Source organism: Eubalaena glacialis, chromosome 6, assembly GCF_028564815.1.
Source record: "Eubalaena glacialis isolate mEubGla1 chromosome 6, mEubGla1.1.hap2.+ XY, whole genome shotgun sequence".
In the NCBI taxonomy this organism is placed as follows: domain Eukaryota; kingdom Metazoa; phylum Chordata; class Mammalia; order Artiodactyla; family Balaenidae; genus Eubalaena; species Eubalaena glacialis.
This window is the reverse complement of record NC_083721.1, coordinates 1,391,370-1,407,911: the sequence shown is the minus strand read 5'-3', so window position 1 is coordinate 1,407,911 and position 16,542 is coordinate 1,391,370. Positions and strand designations below refer to the sequence as shown.

Sequence of the window (16,542 nt, the reverse complement as noted above, 5' to 3'; positions counted from 1 at the left end):
AACAGGCAGCGGTCCAGAGAGACGGCCTCAGGCCCCACAGCTGAGAAGGGCGGCAGCCACACTTGACCTTGGAGAGCAGTCTCGGGGCACCGGCCCTGAGCGGGTGGAGCCCCCGGGCCTGCCCGTCACCCCTATCTGCGCCTTTGAGTCCGCCTGGTGGACCACCAGCGCCCCAACTGCATTCAAGAACTAGTTTTCCCTATCCAACCATTTTCCGTCCTGAGTAGAACTGCAGCCTCGAGTTGCTTATTCTGGTCTTCGATGTTGCATTTCCACAGACGCTTATCATCCTGTGTGTAGATGTTCTCGGTGCAACCGCTGAAGAGCCAGTGAATACAGAGGAGTCCGCTTACTGCACGGCTGCAAGAGGCTTTGAACGCTTGCACCACCAAACCCACCGACCCGCCACCACCGTAACCGGTCATCTGGACTCGCTTCTGCTCTCACCCAGGGCGCCCCTCGGGGCCTGGGGGCGTGACCCCACCCTCTCCTCCCAACACGCCCCGAGCTGGCCCCGCACAGGCCGGACGCACCTTCGCGTGCCGCTCCCGGCGCGCCCTCCAGCGCGGGGACTGTGCGGGCCCCAAGCAGCAGGCGGCGGGCGCGGGTCTCGTGGGCGGTCCCCGCCGGGTAACCCCCCCCGCCCTATCGCTCTCTGCGCCCCGAATCCCCGTCCCCGCTCCCCGTCCCCCGCGGACCGCAGAAGTAGCCCGGCGCAGCGTGCGCGCGCGCGCCCGTGCTGCGTCGCGGCGTCGCTCCCCGGCGGGCGCGCGGCCGGCGGCGGGGGGGGTGCGGGGAGGGCGGAGCCGACACCGAGGGCGGAGGGTGGAGGCTGAGGCGGTGGCTGAGGCGGCGGCCGGTTGGGCCGCGCTCGGGGCCGCGCTCGGGGGCGCGCTCGGGGCCGCGCCAGGCCACGGCCAGCGCGCCGCAGCCCCGGGCGGCCGAGCGAAGCTCCGCAGACTCGCGGTCCGAGTCTCGGTGCGGCGCGGAGCGGAGCGGCCCGCGGCTGAGGTGAGGCGGCGCGGCGGGCGCGGCGGGGGCGGCGGGGGCGGCGAGGCTCTGACACCGCGGCCCGACCACGCCGCCCAGCAGCGCGGGGCAGCGCCGCGCAGCGCCGTGGCCGCGTTTATGTAAGCGCCGCCGGGCAGGTGGTGAGGCCGCGCCGGGCGCGCGGCTCGAGCGGGACCAGTGCTGCCCGGAGCGCTGTCCGGAGGCGCTGTCCGGAGGGGCTGCGGGCCGCCTGGCGAGGGGCGGTTGCGCCCGGGACGGCCCCGCGTCTGCTCCCCGGGCGCCGCATCTGCGCGGGATGCTCTGCGCCGCGGGAGAGCGAGGCTGCGCCCCGGGATGAAGCTGCGCCCCGGGGCGCGTACGGGGAGTCCGGGGATGAAGGGGAGGCTGCGCCCCGGGAGGGGACACTGCCCCTCGGGATGAGGCTGCGCCCCCGGGAGGGGAGCCTGCGCTGGGGACAGCCCTGTCCCCTCCCCGGGAGTGCCGCTTCTGCTCCGGATGCGCTGCGCCCTAGGGAGGGAAGGCTGCGCCCCGGCCCGAGGCTGCCCCCGGGACGGCCCCCCCGCCCCCGTCCCCTTCGGGAGGGCACCGTGTCCGCGCGGGGTGCCCTCCTCTGCGGAGAGTGCACCCCCAGGAGGAGGCTGCGCCCACGGTGAGGCTGCGCCAGGGACGGCCCCGCGTCCCTGCCCGAGGGCGCAGTGTCCGCGTGGGATGCTCTTCGCCGCGGGCGTCCCGGGGCGGGGAAGTTCCCGCGGGTGCCGGGCGTCTGGAGCGATCGGGAACAGTCTGGGGCGACTGGGGGCTCGAGGTGAATTCTGACGTGTTCAGATCTGCGGTAGGAAAATTACCGGGTAGTGAATGGGTCTGGAGGAAGGTGTCAGAGTGGGCTGTGGACGCTAAAACGGGTTGGCGTTCCAGTTGACATGCTGGGGAACCTAAAATGTGTTCGAATTCCTATTTATATGTCGGAGACCCGCAGCGCCGTGTTTGGTTCGCACTTCGTATTTTTGGCCAGCTGGTTTGGGTTGTTACTTCTGATAAGGTTACTTTCTGATAGTGGTTAGCTTTCAGCCCTCGAAGTACAAGGAAAAGTGGCTTGGTGTCAGACTTGCTTCTCTACTCTTAGTGCCCTAATCAATTGATGATCAGTAAGTTTTGAGATTAGAAATATTTAATGAATCCTCTTTGTTCTCTCTTAAATTTGCTGTATGTTTTATTCCTCTGAAAGGTGCCATCTAGAGCTGCATTTTCCGAAAACACTGGGCTGTGGTAAGAGCAGTCCTGGGCAGTGTCTTTTGATTGCCAGCTTTTCTTTGAGGCTGAGATTCTTTTACCTTTTTGCTGAGGGTTTCCCTGAGGGGAAAGGAAGAAGGAAAATGCAGAGGTTGGCTGGTACCCTTCCTCCTGGGTGTGAGAGTTAGCTGCCCTCCTTGCAGGGTCCCTCCAGGGACAGGGTCCCCTCCGCAGGGTCACCCCCCAGCAGGGCTCATAAGTATCGCTGAGACTCACTGAGCTGTCTGGCGATCCTGCCCTGCCCAGGTGAAGGCAGGGACTCACTCGGGCTCTGCAAGGAAAGCATTGTCTGTGAGCAGTGCCCCGTTTGATGTCTGAAGGTTCCTGGGACTGAATATATCCAGCTACACCTTCAACAAAATTTGAAGCTGTAGTTGGAAAAAAAAAAAAGGCCTTTCTGCAGGGGGCAGTGGTGAAAAGAAAATTGGTCCAGCTCTGAGAAATTGATGACACATGTATCTCGAGATGCTGCGTGCTCATGAGGTCAGTCCTGGGAGGTGAAGAAAGGATAATTAGCGAATAACAGCTTCCACAAAAAACTTCTTGGCTTGTAGGCTACTTTAGTCCTCTGTGAATTTACATGTCTTAAAAGCATTTCAACTGCTTTTAGATTGGAATAAGAAAATTTTTTAAATTTATATTTGTCTGGTGAATGAACAAAGCAAACTAATTCATTTGGCAAGTGCTGAATCCATGTCGTGCTGTGCTGGGCCCTCCCTGTTTTTGGCTCCTGGGATACAGTGCTGAACAAATTAGGCAGAGTTCAAAAAAGTTCAAAAGCTGGCAGTTTGTTTTATTAAACACTGTTATAGCATTACATTTTAAAAATAAAATTTATACTTTCAGTTATAAAATTTAAAAATGTATACCACTGAAATTTTTATTTATAGATTTGAAAGTATAAGCGTGCACGCTGTACACTCAAAAGGTACAAACACATAAGAAAACCTCGTTTCACTCCATCCCTAGCTGATCAGTTCCCTGTAACTGCTGTGACCAGTTGACTATGTATTGTCCCAGCAGTAGTCAAAATATATACACTGTTATATATATGTTTTAATATAGTTTTTAATATTTGCTATAAGAAACAGTGCTGCAGTGAATATTTTTTTATCCATGGGTGCAAGCAAAACCCACTAATCATTTTTTATTAATCATCAAAATTCATTAGCTGTAAGCTTTATTTAAGTGCTGGGTTTTATTCTCTTGAATGCTCTGCTGAGCTATGTAAGTACTTAGTACCAAGGAATTTATTTAAATAGGTTGGAGATAGTTAGAAAGTACATTTTGGAGATTAATAGGTGAAGTTATACATTTACCAGCCTATAAAAAACTTGTTTAAGAAAAATTGTCAGGGGAATTCCCTGGTGGTCCAGTGGTTGGGACTTGGTGCTTTCACTACCGGGGCCCTGGGTTCGATCCCTGGTTCGGGAACTAAGATCCTATAAGCTGCGTGGTGCGCCAAAAAAAAAAAAAAAAAAAAAGAGTCAATCTTAGTATGAAACTGAAGAGCTTAAAGAGGTCCCGTTTTATTGGAAAACTTGATTTTTTTGTGTCAATTTTCTAAACCACAGATTTCCAAACCTACAATTTGGTGTGATAGAAATGCTGCTGTTTAAAAACAAAACAAAACAAAACGAAAAAACTTTTAGAAAGTATGTTCATAATACGTGAGGTAGGAAAGGCAAACAGTGAGACTTCCGTTTAAAAATTGTACGTTGAAGTCATTACGATGTCCTTGTTCCTCGAGTGCCTTTCTTTGGAGTTACGCTTTGTTTGGAGTGTGGACCGAGGTATTCCCCTGGCCTTGCTGCCTTGCTTGACAACAGTGGGTCCCAGGCCATTAGTACCAAATTATCACATTGGTTTGGTGGCCTCATTAGTCCTGCCGGCTGCTCCCCTCCTGTATGTGTGTACGGTGCTCTAGGAGTGTGCCAGACAACCACTTCGGTTTTCAGTTTGTCTTTGTGGTGGGTTTAGAATGCGAAGACGGGGCAGAGTGGGGGGGAAGTAGCTCGGAGGGGCCTGGTATTTTCATGGGAAGTGCAGTGACACTGCTTGCATCTAGGGCAGACTGGTTTCGCTCGTGCGGTCGCCCCACAGGTATTGGTATTTACCATGTGCCAGGTACTGTTCTAGGTGCTGGAGACGGGAGTGAACACAGCAAGGGTAGTTCCCACCCTCTGGGGGTTCACATTATGGGGGAGATGAGGACCATAAACCCCAGCTAACGTCCTAAGTGCTGGCCAGAGAAAACCATAATTTGAAAAGATAGATGTACCCCAATGTCCATCGACAGATGAATGGATAAAGTAGATGTGGTACATATACACAATGGAATACTACTCAGCCATAAAAAGAATGAAATAATGCCATTTGCAGCAACGTGGATGGACCGAGAGATTATCACACTAAGTGAAGTAAGTCAAAGAAAGACAAATATCATATGATATTGCTTGTATGTGGAATCTAAAAAAAAAAAAAGATACAAATGAGCTTATTTCCAAAACAGAAATAGACCCATAGACATAGAAAACAAACTTATGGATACCGAAGGGGAAAGGTGGTGAGGAGGGATAAATTAGGATTTTGGGATTAATGTGTACACACTACTATGTATAAAATAGATAACCAACAAGGACCTACTGTACAGCACAGGGAACTCTACTCAATACTCTGCAAAAACCTGTATGGGAAAAGAATCTAAAAAAGAATAGATATATGTATATGTATGAATGAATCACTTTGCTGTACTCATCTATACTCCAATATAAAATAAAAATTTAAAAAAAGTCCTAAGTCCCAAGAGGGGCAAATCAATCTAGCAGGTCGGGAGGTCTGAGGGAGCTGGGCGCCACCTGGCTGGGTGCTGGCACAGGGAACTCTGGAGTCACAGCCTCAGGCCCAGGGTCCAAGCTTCCTGTCCTGGGCTGATAATAGGCCGGAGCCCAGTGTGGCCTAGGGGTGGGAGGGAGGGTGGCAGGGAGTGAGCCCAGAGGCTGGAGGGCTGCAGCTTGTGGGAGCACCCTGCTGGGGTATGGAATTTAGATGGTGATCTCAGCCTTACTAGGGCTGCCTACCTGCCTGCCTGCCTTCCTAGTTAACTGTAGCGTTTTGGACAACAGAATGACATGATCTGATTCCTCTTTGAGAAGAATCACTCCAGCTGTTACGCAGCTACTGTTTATCGGGAGCTTGTGGTGTGCCAGGCCATTTAAGCGCTTCACATATATTAATTAAAATCTCATGACTGTCTATAAGGCAAGCATGACTCTTAGTCTCCTGCCTTACATGTGGGTAAAGCTAGGTGCAGAGAGGCCACAGATAAGTGGCAGAGGGAGTACTGCCCTGAGTGTCCGCGCTGCAGGGACTCTCCCCCTCCCCTGCCCTACGCAGGAGGGGAGCATCGGGGGCCCACGGTGATCCGCTGGGGTGTGGCATCAGGGCAGGGGTGGGGAGATCAAATCCGGCTTCGTTTGTAAGTTGCGGCATTATGTTTTGTACTGTTAACAGGAAAATGTTGCCAGTTTGCCTGTGACACAATGCTTTCCTCTCACTTAGGTGTCATTTATTGAAAGAGCTCTTGGACTTTAAGCATAGACTTTTAAAATCATGCCAGTCTTGTGCTTTCATGAAAAAGGAAGATGTGAGTGAAATAAAGTAATTATAAAATGTCTTCCCCTTTAGAATTTGGTTCCTCCAAATCAGCCCCACGGCATGGTCCGCTGTGCTGTCACCGTCTCTTGCCGAGGTGGCATTTCTCACGACTGCACCACTGCTGTCTCTGGGACGCGTCCAAGCTGCGGATACACGATCCGCGAGTTTGGACGCTTTCTTGATCCTACCGGCAGGTGTTAAGGAGAGGTTTCCGGTCCTTAAAGGATTTGTGGACTGACCTGTTGATGGGTCACATTGCCCTGTCAGTCATGCGTCCTAGAGGGACGGCTGAGTTTGAGTGAGTACTCAGAGTTCCTGCCCGATTTCAGAGTCGTGAAGATGTGGGAAAACGCGGGTCTTAGAACTGAGGCACTGTGGTGTGTTTTGCAGGCGGCCCATCGGGATTGCCAGTAGTCTCTGCAAGATGGAACAGCCCAGAGCGACCCCCAGGTCGTTGGCTGAGGAGCAGGCTGGTGAGGCTGTGAGGTGGGGAGGTGGGCCCACGGGTGGGTCTCTGTCCCATGCGCACCAGGTGTGTGAGCTTGCGCGCTTTGATCCTCCTGTGCTTCAGTTTTCTCTCTCGTAAATTAGGAGGAAGAGCAGCACGTGGTCTTCTGGGGTCGGTGGGTCGATAGCTGAGCTAATGTAAAGGGCCTAAAATAGTACTTCACTAACGGTGCTTAAGAGAGCTTACTTTGGTTCAAGAAGAGGTTGGGGCCAGATATGTAAATTTGGGGGTCATCTGTGTACTGCTGATGTTTGAAACCGTAGGCCGGGCTGTGGGTGTCCACACAGAAGAGCAGGAGGGTGCAGACTGAGCCTGGGGGCTTTGGGCAAGGGGTCCACAAGAGGGGGAGGGTCCTGGATTTGATAAGAGGCGGGTGGCCTTGCGGTGGGGAGGGCTGGGTGGAGGGAGGGGTGGAGAGCATCGAGTGTGGAGGATCCTCTGGAGGAGGACAGGGTAACGGGACAGAAGCCGGAGGGTTGTGGACTCAAGGGAGTTTTTATTTTTGATTTTTAAATGAGAGTGATTGTCATGTGTTTTGGGCTGACAGGGATGATCCAGTGGAGAAGGACAGATTTCTATTGCGTTGGGAAGGGACAGTTGCAGGGGCACAGTCCTTGGGACGGTGAGAGGGGGTGGCCGGAGGGAGGAGCAGGGGCAGTTCAGCCCCTGGAGCGAGGCAGGACTTCTGTGCATGGGAGCCTTGACGCACTTCGAAAATATTTCTAAGAGACATGCTGCCCCTTTGAAAGGAGGGCATAAAATAAAATATAATTTTGTGCTCAGTCCAGGAAACTTGGGAATTGTGCTGTAGGACTTAGGATCTAGTTTCTTATTAGCTTCTGGTGCTAAACACACCTTGGGAGATCCTTACAGAAAGATGCATGTGGAAATAGCGTTTTTCTTTATTAAAAAAAACTCACTCGTCTCTAGAAGTATCATCAGCTTCACTAGAAGTTGGCACCTTTATTCACCAAATTTAGTACTACTCAGAGGACTACGCAGACTTGGCTCCTGATTCGTGCTGCGTTTGTCTTAAAGCTCTGGAGGGAAATGCCAGTTTTGCATCCAGGACGGCTGCCCCCACCTCCTGGGAGGTGGGTGGTGTTGCTTTGGGCCCCTGTAGGCTGAAGCCCCACTGGGGCAGCAGCACTGGCTTCTAGTTGCCTGGTAAAATGGCAAAACATCTTCCCTGCATGTCAGTTTGTACTGCTTGTGGTTATTTGTTTTTTTTTTTTCGGGTTTGGAGTTTCAGACCATCAACCTTCTCTGTAGTTGAATCAGCAGGATGAAACGCACGAGGCCCCCGACCCCTTGCGCTCCAGCCGCGGGGTGGCCTGGGGGGAGCTGGTCTGCCTAATCACGTCCCCCTGCCCTGCGTGGATGGGGACAGGTTTGGCTGAGGGCCTTCCCTGGCCGGACGTGGGAGGCGGGAGAGGTCTCTGCCCCTGGGAGCCAGCCTTCCCTCAGGGCGACCCGGCCAGGTGGGGCGCCCACGTACTGAGCCAACGTGGGGGCTGCTTATTGGAGTGGCCTCCGTCAGGGCATCCGTGGGGACGCCAGCTGTGCGGGCTCTCCTGAGCCCAGGAAGGGCTGGCAGCGAGGGGACGAGGGGCCCCAGAGTGAGATGGGAGGCCCTGGCGGAGGGCAGAGGCCTGGTCGGAGCTGTGCAGGGCGGCTGGGAGGAGAGAGCAGAGGTGTCCGCTGACGGGTGGGGTCCGGGGGGGGGGCCTGGAGGGTTAAGAAGGGCTCTTCGAGCTGTGGATGCTGAGACCAGAGGGATCTGAGGTGGGGATTCTTATCCCCTGGCGTGTGGTGTGCAGAGTATTTATTTTGATACATACTTACGTGTGATCTGTCAGATATATCATGTATTGTTTGTGAAACACAGGCACACGTGTGCTTAAACTTCTGTTGGGTAGGACTTGGCTTCCATCCGTCATTCCTCACGGTCCTCACAATAGACGTTTCATTGCGCCTATTTTTCAGATCAGGAACTGACGGAAGAGGTTCAGTAACTTCCTGGGAAAGTGGGATGATATTTAGCTGACATTTATTAAGCTCTTACTATGTGTCAGCCATGGTGGAATCAGTTTAATCTAGTTTACTCCTGATGATAATCTTAGGATTATCCGTCTTGTGGAACCATCCTCATCCCCTCTTTCCTGGCTCACCTGAGTAGCTGCCTCACAGCCCCTCCCTGCTCCTGTCTGTTCAGATCCAAGCCTTAACTGGAGGATAGATCAGAGCCCTGTACCTGCCCTCACCTCAGAGGTGTCCTCTCCCGCTGCCCCTCTGGCCACCCCCTCCAGCCTTGGGGCCTTGCCTCCGGCTTTCTGGTGGGCTTCCGCTCCTCCATACCCTCACCTCCTCCCCACTGAGTGCCCTGTTGTCCGTTCTGTTCATCTGCCCTCTGTACCCACCACTCCCTCCCTTTCGTCAGCCTGCCTGGCAGAGTGGAAGCCTCAGGAAGGCAGGGGTCTTGTTCTGTCTTTATCCTCAGGGCGCAGAACAATGACTGGCAGATAGAAGGCACCACTGTTTGTTGAATGAATGAATAACTTTTTCTTACTTTTAATGTAGGTAGTAGAATCTGAACTGAGGCTGCTTGCCTCTGAAAATGTGTTTTTTCTGCCTGAGCATACTGCACCCCTCCCCCCGCTCCTATTGTACTCGGTGAATCAGTCATATATTTATGCCCCGTATGTCTGTGTTATCTCCAGATTTCTGTGCTTTTCTTTGTAGAACGGAAACATTTATAAAACATTCAAAATTGTTCTAAAACTATAAAGTGCAATATAGCAAATTAATCTGTTAAAAACAGAGAGTCCTCAAGTTGAAAAAAGAAATAGCTCTTGTTCTGTTAACTGCTTTTAGGTGACATGTAATTGAAATGCATTGTCTTAAGAAATAACAGTACCTGTTGTAGAGGAGTAATATTCATAACTACATCTTGGTGAAAGTGAGAATGCTTTGAATAATTCCAGAAGGTTTCAGAAAAGCAGCCAAATAAAATAAAAAATACTTAATTCACCATGGAGGCTCAGAGGATTTAAAAATTGGAAGGAATGTAGCTTCACAGCTGTTTGCTAGGGGAGCCAACAGAAGAGTTGACTGGAAATTGGGACACTGGGCCCTTCGTCCCAGCCCAGCTCTGACCTGGTGGGCTGTCCGCCGCAGGTTCCTTGAGTGTGAAGGGGGTGGTCTAGTTGGTGATGTCCAAGGTCACTCCATTTCTAGAGGACTGTTGAACGTAGGAGTCGAAAAACAAATTCTAAGTGCTTCGAGGGTCATTCAGTCAGATGTCAACAAATATTTAACCTCTGAGCAGCCCTGCGTGAAAAGCACGCAGTGCCGGTCACTGCGGCGGCTTTGGGCGCACAAGAGGCTGGCCTCGGCACAAGGTGTCCGGTCACCTCCCTCTGGACCCGCAGCTTTCCCAGAAGAGGGGAGCAGGGTGGGCCAGCAGGCGGGGCCAGGGGGTAGAGTAATGGGCTCTGGCTTAGTGAGAAAACACCAGACCCCGGGGAGCCCGACTGATCCCTTTCTCTGGTTTCTCACTCTTAGGGGACGAGACTGTGTTAAATGTTGAATTAAATTGGGCGAGGATTGGTTTTTCAGGTTTGCAGGTCTCGAGCTTGTCAGAAATGAGTAAAGGTAACGCAGTAGTAGGTAATATTTCATCAGTCCTCTTGTATCCGGGAAGCGTTAGAAACTGAGGGCATTAACACATGCATTGGGCAGGTTGGAGAGTACGGTTCAAAGTTGCTTTGTGTTTGCGCCTCTTCTCACGGGCCGTGCTCACAAGTCCAGTTTCTTTTCTCGTTTTGGATGCCAACAGCCCAAGTTCCCTCGCTTAGGATGAGTGATCTCCTTGAAGAAGGAGTTTGCTCAAGGACGTAAGGCAGCTTCTCATCACCCGCGTGAGGCCGAGAGATGGCACGGCTCGCAGTTCCTGGTGGGCCGCTGTCGCCTCCCGATGCCCAGCTCCCCTTCTCTCAGCGCCGTCCTGGCACCTGCTCAGGCTGCTTTGCTTGGGGGTGAGGTTTTGTAGGTGTCAGGTGGGCACAGCCTGCCTTGTCCGCGTGCTGTGGCAGCGCGAGGACAGGGGACTGGATTTCTGGCTTCTGCCTTAGGAAGGGGAACTCACCCAGGGAGATATGCCCAAGAAGGGACGGGTGGCTGCTGGGCCTCCACAAATGCAACCCCTGAGCGCGACGTGAAGGAGGCTGGAAAGCATAGTTCACGCAGACGCTCGCCTGGTGTAGCCTGAGCACGAACAGCTTGAAGTCCGTCTGCGGAGGTGTCGTTCCAGAGGCTTCGGTGCTCGGGCCACAGTTTCAGTAGCAATGGTGTGGCCTGTCATGTCTGCTCTCTTCTAGGTATGAATGAAACTAATTACATCAAATGCACATTTATTCATCTTGATCATTTTGAATTTGATTCCTTTTCAGAACAGGAATCTACCCAAAATACTAGTCAAAAGGAATTACTGTTCTGAGTTTGTCATCATCTGTGTTAGGTTTTACCATACGCCTGTTATGATATAGTGTTCTTTGGGCGGGATACTTTGGAGGATTATCCTTTTTTCTTAATATATTAAAACATCATTTTCATTAAAAAGCTATCTAAACGTTTAAAGATGCTCATGTAGTGATTTTTTAAATTAACGGTTCCAGGGAAGTAGCAGCACAAGCAGTAAATAGTGAAGACTCACTTGCTGCAGGTAGAAACTGGCACAGGGGTTGAGGCCGAAACCCTAATCCAGGAAGACGTGGAGTTTGTAGGAATGAATTGTAGGATGTCAGAGCTGCGAGAATTTAGGGCCACAGAGTTCAACTTAGATTTGACCATCAGTGAAATCCTATGGAAAAAAACCTTTTCCATCAAGTGTCAGCTGGTTTTTAGAAGTGATAAGAGGACCACCTCTGTGTCAGGACTGCTGGCTTGTGGTCCTTCTGAATAAGTGGTTCAGTGTCAGCCACATGCAGACCAGGCTTAAATCTACATCTTCTGACGCCTACTCTGGGGTTTTTTCCTCTTTGTATTTTTTTGGTGTCACGTAGGAGATGGTTTTCACCCACGTGCACATGAATGAGAGACGTATTTGATCATTGCACAGTGACGCTTTCTATTCTTTAATTTTATCCTCTGATGAAACCGAGGGTATTGATGATATTTCCAAAGGAAGAGCAGGTATTGTGTAAACCAGCCCAGCGCCCCTTACATTCTCCCTGAGCGATCTGCCCTGGGCGTGCGCGGCACAGGTAGGAAGGAGCCGAACTTGATGAGTTTCAGCGTTTCTCACCGGAAGCCTTGCTATAGGAACCGGAGGCCTTTCCCTATAGTTAGCCCGGACTTTGAGCCACGCCGTAGCCCGGGAAAGGTGTGCTGGATTTGGATTCGTGGGGCAGGGCTCTGCTGTGAGGGAGCCGTGCTACGTGCCTGCGGCCCTGTCCACGGCAGGCGTGTGCTTTTCACAGGGAGACCCCCCCGCCCAGGTGCCTGCCCAGCCTCACTGGTGGTGGAGGGAGACTATGCAGGTGGTGCGGACGGTCAGCCTGCGGTCCGAGCGTCCATCTTTGAGTGATGGGAAGATGCGGGTAGGAAGTACGGCTGGGGCAGGCACTGGGGGAAGCTTTGTTTTCTCTTGCTGGAGAAGCTACCATGAGATTCACCCTCAGGAAGTAGAGAAGTCAGCGATTTTCATGAATTTCTAAGCTGTGCAACTGTTACCACAGTCCAGGTTTAAATGTTTCCATCACCCCAAAATGCTCCTTGAGTGTGTTTGTGGTAAATTCCCGTTCCCACCTCCAGCCACTGGCAACCACCGATCTGCTTTCTGTTTCTCTAAAGGTGCCTTTTCTAGGCATTTCGTGTAAATGGAATCATGCAATATGCAGTCTTTTGAGTCAGGCTTCTTTCACCTCACATAATGTTTTTGGGGTTCGCCCATGCTGTACAATGGATCAGTAGTTATGAAACCGCTAGGTGATGTTTTGGGGGGAGGCTCCGAGGAGCTTCAGTTCTTTATGTCTCAGTGCAGAAAGAATTCAGCGAGAGGCAAAGTGATAGATAAGAAGTGATTTATTAGAAAAGGACACTTGTGAGTCTTACAGGCGGGTGGGCGAGAGGGTGCCGTGACCCGAGAACTTAGTGGGCTACAGTTTTATAATCAAAGGAAAAGTGGGAGGGGGAAAAGACCACCGTCTTCCTCTTTCTTGAGTAGATGTCGTGCTTCCATCGTCAGCTCCTCCTCCAGGTTGCACTGGGGAGTTTTCTTGTCTCTACGTGGCCAAGCCAGGACTGTCATGGTGCAGTGGAAAAATTATTTCAGGTCTCAGTACAATGAGGGTCTGAAATGTCACCTTTCCGTAAATTACGGTTTTTTATGTGTGCAGAGAGCATGTCTTAGGGGTCATTAACTTACTGAGCTCATTGGGCAGCATGTGGGTCTCATGCCACCATTGTTTTATTGTTTTGAGGCACGGCTCATGCTTCTGTTACATGGTTTTGTGGTTAAGCAAACCTGCTTTCTTGAGTGATCATTAACTTACTGTTGTCTCCCACAGCCCCCTAAAGTTCCCTGTCTGTCTGCAATCCCCTAACGGCACTTCTGAGCGATTTGATTGTCCTCTTCTATCCCTATCAGTTTGTTCCTTTCAGCTGCTGACTAGGGCTCTGTGGTGTGGGGGTCACACGCCTTTTTCAGCTCTTCACCAGGGATGGGCGTGTGGAGCGTTTCTGCTTTTTGCCTCTGTGAGTAGTGCTGCTCTGAGCGTGAGCGAGCACGTCTCTGTGTGGACAGGAGCTTGGAGTGGGGCTGAGAGTGACGGCACGTGTGACGCTGACAGCACAGCTGCCCGGGGGACCCCTGGGCGCGCGCTCAGGTTTGTCTCCGCGACGTGCCCTGCATGTCTTGAATAGTGTGGATGAAATACCGTGGACCTGAGGTCCAGCACAGGCGACCAGGGATTCTTGCGGTGACGCCCTCTGTGCTCAGTGTAGGACAGAGGAACTCTTCCCCAGTATTTGGTTTTTCCTTTTACTCATCAGAGGAAGTCAACGAAGAACTATTAGGCGTGTTAAAAACCACACTCGGCCTGCAAACTCCATGTGCCCAGTGCTTTGCCCCTGCAGTCCCCTTCTAGGGGTTCAGCCTGAGGACACGCCTCCAGCACGATGGAAACAAACACAGACGCAAGTGACCTAAATGTCCAGTCAGGGGCGGGTGGATCGACTCTGGGTGACCACGTCACAACGCGCCGTGTGGAGGGGTGGGTCTCTGGCGATTTCCAGAACATGCAGGAAGGGAGCAGGGCTGACTGCCAGAGGGTATCGAGTGAGCTCCCTTCTCATGAGAAAACATGCGTATCTGCGCCTCCGCGCAAAAGGAAAACAGGAAGGAAAATCAAGGACGAAAGGGATTGGGCCCTGCAGGGGCCGGGGGGAGGGGCTGGAAAGGAGAGGGGGGCACAGGTGGCTGGAGGGGTGGGCGTGGGGCTTCTCTGAGTGGACGTCTCAGTACAGCCCGACTCTGGGAACCGTGGACCGCAGAACAAAATACGTGAGCCTCAACCAGGACTGGGGGGACCCAGAATGGGATGCAGACAGAACCAGAGCTCAGTGTAGGACAAAACAATAACGGAGCTACAGCCGGGGTGGGGTGGGGAAGAAAAGAATCAGCTGGATTTTGGAAAACAGTACTTTTCTAGATTCTGTAAAGCCACAGACAGAAAGGGCTGCACACAGTACTGCCCAGAAGCTGTCTGTTTCTCCGGGGGGGAAGGTTGCGGTGCGGACGTGTTCATGAGGATGGAACAGTGAGTGTGTGGTGGGAAGAAGTTGCAGACGAGGGGAGGGGACAGAGGGCACTGGGCTGGAGCCAGGTGTCAGCGCGCAGCGCAGTTTTGGGTGTTTGTCCGCACGCCGGACGGCGCAGAGACACACATGTTGGTGCTCAGGCCGCACAGCTCCTTACCCAGTCGCCCGGGGACACCCAGGTGCTTTCTCCGAGCAAAGAAGAAGGGATCCTCCAAGAAGACGCGACTGGACCCCCTCGTGGTACAGGGAAGAGCTCAGAAAGGACGGGGCCACGTGGGCGGGGAGAGGGTCAGAGCTGGTGGCTCTGAGCAAGGACATGGGTGACGATGGTGTTGGCTTATAATCCGTAGAATAAAGTAAGCGTCCATCACTCTGCTGATATACATGAATAACAATCAGTAAGCAGGGAGAAGGGGAGCCAAAGAATTCCAGTTAATCAACGGGGAAGGAAGGAGGAAACAGCCGATCACCCTGAGGCGGACCCCAGGACAATAGTTACTTTAGACGGGACCCAGCACTGGCGCTAAATTAGTGAATGAAAGTTTGAGGAGAAACAGGATATTTTTCTAGTCTCAAAGTTATCTCTTCCCCACGTTACTTATTTATTGAAAAGGGAAAAGTAGTAACTTTAGAGTGGAGAAAGCCAGCAGACACCACCTCACCCAGGAGATCGATGCGATAAGACAGGTCGCAGTCATAGCCTCTCCCCCACATGGGCACGGGCACAGCGTAGGCACGAGGAAGCGGCAGGCAGGCCCCGGGAGAGGGTGTCCCGAAAACACCTGGCCAGGGCTCTTCACCGTCCACGTCCCGAGAGACGGGCTTGGAGGGGCCTAAGGAGACACGCCAGCGAAATGCAGTATGGGCTTTCGAGGGGGTCCTGGGGCAGAGAGGATGTTAGTGGGAAAACTGGTGAGGCTGCGGTCGTGGAGCGCACGGTACTGTCCTGACTTTGATCATTGTTCAGTGATGCCATAGGATGTGACCCTTAGGGGAAGCTGGGTGGGGGCGACGTGGGAATTCCGCGCCGCTGTCCACTGTCCCCACCCCCGCCGCCGCCGTCTGAGCTCTCCTCGACTCTGCCTTGGGAGGGAGGGTTCAGCGCCGTCCCAGGGAGAAACACTCTCTTGCCTTCTTACTGGGAATTCTGGCCACCTCGAGCCCCAGTGCGGAGCATTCTGGAGACATGCGTCCCGTACCCGTGGTGCAGAGGGGCACGCTTCTTCCAAAGGGGGCATCGGAATCTCCTGGACCCGGTGGGAAGTGGCACTGTGACCAGAGGCGCAGGTTGGGGACCTCGCACATGGCTACAGGGGCTTTCCTAGGTGTCCTTGGTCTTTTGATGTTATTATTTTTTTCCAAAGAGAAATTTAAAATTTTTATATATTCAGATTTATCAGTCTTTTCCTTTACAACTTGGGTTTTGAGTCCTGTCTAAGAACACTTTCCTATGTCGGGAGTCATTCCTCCTTAATTTCTTTCAGCAGTTTTATATTCTGTTTTCCACATTTAGCCTATTAATCTGTGTGAAGTCTGTTTCTATTCAGTTTGAGGCCAGGATCTAATATTTTTTCCTGTTGGCTAGACAGTTGCCTCGGTCATTGCATGGTCTGCCCTTTGCTCAGCGACCAGAAATGCCACTTGTATCCTAGCCTAAATTCCTCCTTCAGAAGGTGTCGTTTCCTCTTGCTTGTCATTGTCGGGTACCAGCTGTGGAGTTTTGCATGTGGATTGTGTCCCCAACTCATCCTGGGGAGAGGATCACGTTGTGCAAGCAATGCCTCTTCCTTTCTAATTTTTGCACCTTCCCCTTATTCACTGGCTGGAACTCGTGGTGCCAGGCCGAGTGGGGTTTTGGGACAGTGGTGGCGACCAGCAGTCGCTTCTCTGGTTCCAGCTTTACTGTGGACGCCTCCCATGCTTCCTCACTGAGGGTGATGTTTACTGTAGTCGTTTTGTACATGCCCTTCATGTAGTTAAGCAAGTCGCCGTCCCACTTTGCTGAGAGTTTTATTAAAAATAAACTTTATCATTTACAGCAATAGAATCTTATTGGTTGCTTTTTCTGCATCTGTTGAGATGGTTGTATGGTTTCCCCTCCTATCTGTTAATATAGTAAATTTCATTCATAGATTTACTGATGTTAAATATTCTTTCATTTGCAGGAAAAACCTTACTTTACTCTTAACAGTGACAATTAAATTTGCTATTTATTTTAATGTTTTTTCTTTTTTAGAATGAGTCCCTCCTCTCCC

General features: G+C 52.1%; 1 protein-coding gene across 7 annotated transcripts in view; it reads left to right on the top strand.

Annotated features, from left to right (window-relative positions):
- The first annotated feature begins 917 nt into the window (after positions 1–917).
- ADARB1 (adenosine deaminase RNA specific B1) overlaps positions 918–16,542 on the top strand; it is a 113,368-nt gene continuing 97,743 nt past the window's right edge. For 5 of the 7 annotated variants that reach the window (XM_061193806.1, XM_061193798.1, XM_061193801.1 and 2 more), the window contains exon 1: positions 918–1,011. The gene's annotated coding sequence lies outside the window, so the exon portion shown is untranslated. Of the gene's footprint in view, positions 1,012–1,541; positions 1,661–6,413; positions 6,432–16,542 lie in introns of those variants that run through there. The other 2 variants (XM_061193803.1, XM_061193804.1) reach the window with 2 other exon arrangements.